This window comes from Arachis ipaensis, chromosome B5 (assembly GCF_059453495.1).
Source record: "Arachis ipaensis isolate K30076 ecotype BB chromosome B5, ASM5945349v1, whole genome shotgun sequence".
Lineage (NCBI taxonomy): Eukaryota > Viridiplantae > Streptophyta > Magnoliopsida > Fabales > Fabaceae > Arachis > Arachis ipaensis.
This window is the reverse complement of record NC_142440.1, coordinates 67,317,191-67,325,150: the sequence shown is the minus strand read 5'-3', so window position 1 is coordinate 67,325,150 and position 7,960 is coordinate 67,317,191. Positions and strand designations below refer to the sequence as shown.

The following is a 7,960-nucleotide window of genomic DNA, read 5'->3' as shown; positions in this document are numbered from 1 at the left end:
TATAAACAATACTTCAGTGGTTTTCAGAAAACATTTTTAGTATATATATCGATCCATCGTCTCAATCAGAGTCCTTGACTCACCACAACCACTGTAATTTCACATCTCATTTCCAAACTCAGTAGTTCCTCAATTCTTGTCTCATACATCAAACATACAACACATAACACCAAGCCATCCTTAGCATGCCGGAAACCTAGGGCTCTATTTTCTAATTTATCATAAAATCATATACTAGAACCCTTAAGTTATATCCCATGTTCTTATACTCAAAACTAGGCCCAAAAGTCTTAAAATGGTTTTAGAGAAGCTTACAACCATGTTGGGAAGGTAGGATAGTTGAAAAATAAGTAAAATTTGAGAAACAGGGCGTGTGCGGCCGCACAGGGTTGTGTGCGTGTGCACGCCCAGGAAATTTTTAAAAGTGTGCGTACGCACAGGGGTGTGTGATAAACCACTATTTTATGTTAATTCTTGTGCTCAATTGAGTGATTTTTATCAAGTCTTTACTCACTTATTCATATAAATTGCATGGTTTTACAATTCCTTCCTTATTCCTTAATATATGTGAAAATATGTTTCCTAGTCCTTAAAACTGTTAACTTTAATTATCCTTTATTACCATTCGATGCCGTGATCCGTGTGTTGAGTATTTTCAGCCTTTATAGGGCAGGAATGGCTTAGAGGATGGAAAGAAAACATGCAAAAGTGGAAGGAACAATAAAAATGAAGTATTTGAGGAACTGGTAGCGCACGCATGGACGACGCGGATGCGTGACTCACGCAGAACACAAGCAATGCGTACGCATGACTGACGCATACGTGTGGCAAGGAAAATCTCCAAATGACGCACACGCATGACCCACGCGCACGCGTGACAGACGTCACGTGCAGAAAAATTCAGAAGATGCCCTCAGCGATTTCTGGGCCCCTTTTCGGCCCAGATCCAAGCCCAGAAACACAGAATAGAGGCTGGAGAATGAGGGAATCAAATCATTCATTCGTCATTCATTCAACACTGATAGAACATACACAATTTTAGGTTTAGATGTAGTTTTCTAGAGAGGGAGGCTCTCTCCTCTCTCTTAGGTTTTAGGATTAGGATTTCTCTTAGTTTATGGTTATTTCTTCATTCCAGTTCAATGTTCCTTTAATTTAGTTTCTCTTCTACTTTTATTTATTCTATTATTTTAGTTGATTACTTCATGTTGCCAATTTGGTTTATGGATTCCTATGTTTAATTTGATTTTCTATTTAATATAATTTGAGGTATTTCAGAATTATGATTGCTTTCTTCCATTTATGATATAAATAATTTGGATTTTTCCCTTTTGGCTTTGATTGAGTAATTGGTGATACTTGAGTTGTCAAACTCAGCTTTTGATTGAAAATTGGAATTTGCTGATTGATTTGGATCCCTCTAAAGCTAGTCTTTCCATAGGAGTTGACTAGGAGTTGACTAGGACTTGAGGAATCAAGTTAATTAGTCCACTTGACTTTCCTTTATTTAGTAAGGGTTAACTAAGTGGGAGCAATAAACAATTCTCATTACACATGATAAGGATAACTAGGATGGGATTTACAGTTCTCATACCTTGCCAAGAGATTTTTTAATTATTAATTTATTTTTCTTGTCATTTAAATTACTTGTTCCTTATTTCAAAAACCCAAACGATACTTTTCCATAACCAATAATAAATCATACTTCCCTGCAATTCCAATGTTGTTGTAAGGAATGGAAGCTATAATAGGAACATGCATCAAGGTCGAAATAATCAAAGATGGAAGGAGCCACGAGGATCTGATCAACCCTTTCGGTAGCAACACCCTCCAAGGTACCATGGACAATGATGAGCGGATAATTTATACGCTTTTTGGCATTGTTTTTAGTATGTTTTTACTATATTTTAATTAGTTTTTATTATATTTTTATTAGTTTTTAAATAAAAATCACTCTTCTGGACTTTACTATGAGTTTGTGTGTTTTTCTGTGATTTCAGGTATTTTCTGGCTGAAATTGAGGGACCTGAGCAAAAATCTGATTCAGAGGCTGAAAAAGGACTACAGATGCTGTTGGATTCTGACCTCCCTGCACTCGAAGTAGACTTTCTGGAGCTACAGAAGCCCAATTGGCGCGCTCACAATTGCGTTGGAAAGTAGACATCTTGGGCTTTCCAGCAATATATAATAGTCCATACTTTGCCTGAGATTTGATGGCCCAAACAGGCGTTCCAAGTCAGCTCAAGAATTCTGGCGTTTAACGCCGGAACTGGCACAAAAGCTAGAGTTAAACGCCCAAACTGGCACAAAAGCTGGCGTTTAACTCCAAGAAAAGTCTCTACACATGGAAGCTTCAATGCTCAGCCCAAGCACACAACAAGTGGGCCCAGAAGAAGATTTCTGCATTAATTATTGATTTCTGTAAACCCTAGGCTACTAGTTCTCTATAAATAGGACCTTATACTATTGTATTTGGGAGAATCTTTGGACGTTTAGTCCCTAGACCTTGGAGGCTGGCCATTCGGCCATGCTTACACCATTATCACTTTTGTATTTTCAACGGTAGAGTTTCTACACACCATAGATTAAGGTGTGGAGCTCTGCTGTTCTTCATGAATTAATGCAAAGTACTATTGTTTTTCTATTCAACTCAAGTCTATTTCTTCTCCAAGATATTCATTCTCACCCAAGAACATGATGAATGTGATGATTATGTGACACTCATCACCATTCTCACCTATGAACGCGTGACTGACAACCACTTCTGTTCTACATGCAAACAAGCTTGAATGTGTATCTCTTGGATTTCTAATCTAAGATTGGAAACTTCGTGGTATAGGCTAGAATTATTGGCGGCCATTCCTGAGATCCGGAATGTCTAAACCTTGTCTGTGGTATTCTGAGTAGGATCTGGGAAGGGATGACTGTGATGAGCTTCAAACTCGCGATTGTTGGGCGTGTGACAGACGCAAAAGGATCAATGGATCCTATTCCAACATGATCGAGAACCGACAGATGATTAGCCGTGCGGTGACAGTGTGCGTATAACATTTTCACTGAGAGGACGGGAAGTAGCCATTGACAACGGTGATGCCCAACATAAAGCTTGCCATGGAAAGGAGTATGAATGATTGGAAGAAGGCAATAGGAAAGCAGAGGTTCAGGAGGAACAAAGCATCTTCATACGCTTATTTGAAATTCCAACCAAAGAATTACATAAGTATCTCTATCTTTATTTTATGTTTTATTCATCTTTTAATTATCAATTCTCCATCACCATCTGAATTTGCCTGACTGAGATTTACAAGATGACCATAGCTTGCTTCAAGCCGACAGTCTCCGTGGGATCGACCCTTACTCACGTAAGGTATTACTTGGACGACCCAGTGCACTTGCTGGTTAGTTATGTAGAATTGTGACAAAGTGTGATTCACGTTTGAGAGCTCCAAGTCCTTTGGTGCCATTGTTGATGATCACAATTTTGTGCACCAAGTTTTTGGCGCCGTTGTCGGGGATTGTTCGAGTTTGGACAACTGACGGTTCATCTTGTTGCTTAGATTAGGTACTTTTCTTTTTATTTTTCAGAATTTTTAAGAATGAATTCTAGAGTTTCAAGGTGATGTTCTTATCATCACAAAAGCTGATTGATTCTCATCAATTTAGCTATTGAATGTAATGTCCTGCTGAAGCTTGACTAGCCATGTCTAATCCTTTTTGGACTGAAGCTTTAGACTAACATTGCATGATTCGTGGAATTCTTATTAAAAAGTTTTGAATCTCTTTATTCTCTTTTCTATATAATTTTTGAAAAATCACAAAAAATTTTAAAATCATAAAAATAAAAAATATTTTATGTATCTTGGTGTCAATTCTTAAGTTTGGTGTCTTGCATGCATTGTTTATTTGATCTTAGTTGCATTTTTATTGTTTCTCATCATTAAAAATTCAAAAATATTTTCAAAATTGTGTCTTTTCAAGCTAATAATACAGAGAATTAAAGATTCAAAACATTCAGCAGAGGAATCAAACAGAAAAAGCTGGGCGTTCAAAATGCCCAGTGAAGAAGGAAAACTGGCGTTTAAACGCCAGCCAGGGTACCTGGCTGGGCGTTTAATGCCCAAAAAGGTAGCATTTTGGGCGTTAAACGCCAGAATGGATGTCATTCTGGGCGTTTAATGCCAGCATGACACTAGAGGGAAGATTTTGTTTTTAATTCAAATCTTTTTCAAATTTTCATAATTTTTCAAAATCAAATCTTTTTCAAATCATATCTTTTCAATCATATCCTTTCAAAATCAATTTCTTTCCATTTTTTATTATTTTCGAAAATCCCTGCTATAATTAATGATTTACTTCAAAATTTTCAAATTGTTACTTACCTATTAAGAAAGGATCAAATTTTAAATTTTAAGAATCATATCTTTTAATTTCTTGTTAGTCAAGTAATCAACTTTAATTTTAAATCTTTCTTTTTTTAAATTGATTTTCAATCATATCTTCTCAATCATATCTTTTCAATCACATCTTTTTCAAAATTAACTCTCAATCATATCTTTTTGATTTCTAATTTCAAAATCTTTTTCAAAAATCACTTAATTTCTTTCCTAATCTTAATTTTCGAAAATCTCAATCAAATTTTCAAATTTCTTTCAAAATCTTTTCAATTTATTTTCGAAAATTCTTCCCGTCTTCTCACATCCTTCTATTTAAGGGACTAACACTCCTCCTCAAGGTGCAATTCAAACTCTATCCCTCTTAATAAGTTCGAATTCTCTTCTATCTACCTCCTCCTTCTATTCTTCTTTTCCTCTGACACCTCAAGGAATCTCTATACTGTGACATAGAGGATTTCCTACTTTCTTGTTCTCTTCTCTTTCATATGAGCAGGAACAAAGATAAAGGCATACTTGTTCAAGCTGATCTTGAATCTGAAAGGACATTGAAGAGAAAGCTAAGAGAAGCTAAAGCACAATTCTCTCTAGAGGGCCTAACAGAGCTTTTCAAGGAAGAAGAAACCATGGCAGCCGAAAACAACAATGCCAACAATGCAAGGAAGGTGCTTGGTGACTTTACTGCACCTACTCCCGACTTCTATGGGAGAAGCATCTCAATCCCTACCATTGGAGCAAACAACTTTGAGCTTAAGCCTCAATTAGTTTCTCTGATGCAACAGAATTGCAAGTTTCATGGACTTCCATTGGAAGATCCTCATCAGTTCTTAGCTGAATTCTTGCAAATCTGTGACACTGTCAAGACCAATTGGGTTGATCCCGAGGTCTACAAGCTTATGCTTTTTCCCTTTGCTGTAAGAGACAGAGCTAGAACATGGTTGGATTCACAACCTAAAGAAAGCCTAAACTCTTGGGAAAAGCTAGTCAATGCCTTCTTGGAAAAGTTCTTTCCACCTCAAAAATTGAGCAACCTTAGAGTGGAAGTCCAAACCTTCAGACAGAAGGAAGGTGAATCCCTCTATGAAGCCTGGGAAAGATACAAGCAATTAATCAGAAGGTGTCCTTCTGACATGCTTTTAGAATGGAGCACATAGGTATCTTCTATGATGGTCTGTCTAAACTGTCCAAGATGTCATTGGACAGCTCTGTTGGAGGATCTCTTCATCTAAAGAAGATGCCTGCAGAAGCTCAGGAACTCATTGAAATGGTTGCAAATAAACAATTCATGTACACCTCTGAAAGGAATCCTGTGAATAATGGGACAAGTCAGAAGAAAGGAGTTCTTGAGATTGATACTCTGAATGCCATATTGGCTCAGAACAAAATATTGACTCAGCAAGTCAATATGATTTCTCAGAGTCTGTCTGGAATGCAAGCAGCAACAGGCAGTACCAAAGAAGCTTCATCTGAAGAAGAAGCTTATGATCCTGAGAACTCAGCAATGGAAGAGGTGAATTACATGGGAGAACCCTATGGAAACACCTATAATCCTTCATGGAGAAATCATCCAAATCTCTCATGGAAGGATCAACAGAGACCTCAACAAGGTTTCAACAACAATAATGGTGGAAGAAACAGGTTTAGCAATAGCAAGCCTTTTCCATCATCTTCTCAGCAACAGACAGAGAATTCTAAGCAAAGCCACTCTGACTTAGCAACCATTGTCTCTGATCTAACCAAAACCACTCAAAGTTTCATGACTGAAACAAGGTCCTCCATTAGAAATTTGGAGGCACAAGTGGGTCAGCTGAGTAAGAAAATTACTGAACTCCCTCCTAGTACTCTCCCAAGCAATACAGAAGAGAATCCAAAGAGAGAGTGCAAGGCCATAAACACGTCTCACATGGCCGAACCTGGAGAGGAGGAAGAGGCAGTGATCTCCACTGAGGAAGACCTCAATGGACGTCCACTGACCTCCATGGAGTTCCTTGATGAGGAACCATGGGAATCTGAGGCTCACACAGAGACCATAGAGATTCCATTGAATTTACTTCTGCTATTCATGAGCTCTGATGAGTATTCTTCCTCTGAAGAAGATGAAGATGTTACTGAAGATCAAGTTGCTAAGTACCTTGGAGCAATCATGAAGCTAAATGCCAAGTTGTTTGGTAATGAGACTTGGGAGGATGAACCTCCATTGCTCATCAAAGAACTGGATGACTTGACTAGGCAGAGATTACCTCTGAAGAGACAAGATCCTGGAAAGTTCTCAATACCTTGTACCATAGGCACCATGACCTTTGAGAAGGCTCTGTGTGACCTAGGGTCAAGCATAAACCTCATGCCTCTCTCTGTAATGGAGAAGCTAGGGATCATTGAGGTACAAGCTACTAGAATCTCACTAGAAATGGCAGACAATTCAAAGAAATAGGCTTATGGACTTGTAGAGGATGTCTTGGTAAAGGTAGAAGACCACTACATCCCTACTGATTTCATAATCCTAGAGACTGGAAAGTATATGGATGAATCCCTCATCCTTAGCAGACCCTTCCTAGCCATAGCAAAAGCTGTAATTGATGTTGACAGAGGATAATTGATCATTCAAGTGAATGAAGACTCCCTTGTGTTTAAAGCTCAAGGATATCCCTCTGTAACCATGGAGAGGAAGCATGAAGAGCTTCTCTCAATACAGAGACAAACAGAGCCCCCACAGTCAAACTCTAAGTTTGGTGTTGAGAGGTTCCAACATTGCTCTAAACATCTGTGAGGCTCCATGAGAGCTACTGTCAAGCTATTGACATTAAAGAAGCGCTTGTTGGGAGGCAACCCAATCTTTAACTATCTTGAATTTCTATTTTCTTTTGTTATTTTATGTTTTCTATAGGTTGATGATCATGTGAAGTCACAAAAACAATTGAAAAAGTAAAAACAGACGAAAAAACAGTATTAAAAACAGAACACCCTGGAGGAGAAACTTACTGGCATTTAAATGCCAGTAAGGGTAGCAGAATGGGCATTAAACGCCTAGTCTGGCACCATTCTGGGCGTTTAACGCCAGAAATGGGCACCAGACTGGCGTTTAACGCCAGGAATGGGCAAGAAGCTGGCGTTAAATGCCAGAAATGGGCAGCAGCCTGGCGTTTAATGCTAGAATTGGCAGTAAGGGGCGTTTTGCACGCCACATGGTGCAGGGATAAGAAATCCTTGACACCTCAGGATCTGTGGACCCCACAGGATCCCCACCTACCCCACCTCCCTCTCTCTTCTTCACCCATTCACCAATCACCTCAATACCTCTTTCCCCAAAACCCCTCACGTATCAAATCCGACCATTCTCTTCACCACTCACATCCATCCTTCATAAAACCCCACCTACCTCACCATTCAAATTCAAACCACTTTTCCACCCAAACCCACCCATAATGGCCGAACCATGCCCCCCTCTCCACTCCTATATAAACCCATCTTCACTCCTTCATTTTCACACAACATACACACTACCCATCCCCCTTGGCCGAAACACAAAACCCCCTCCATCTCCTCTATTTCTTCTTCTTTCTTCTTTTGCT

At 38.8% G+C, this 7,960-nt stretch overlaps 1 non-coding gene across 1 annotated transcript; it reads right to left on the bottom strand.

The window, feature by feature from the left end:
- Positions 1-5,419: 5,419 nt before the first annotated feature.
- On the bottom strand, positions 5,420-5,526 carry LOC148564514 (small nucleolar RNA R71). The gene has a single exon (XR_015885112.1). It is a non-coding gene; the product is annotated as a small nucleolar RNA R71 (small nucleolar RNA).
- Positions 5,527-7,960: the final 2,434 nt, after the last annotated feature.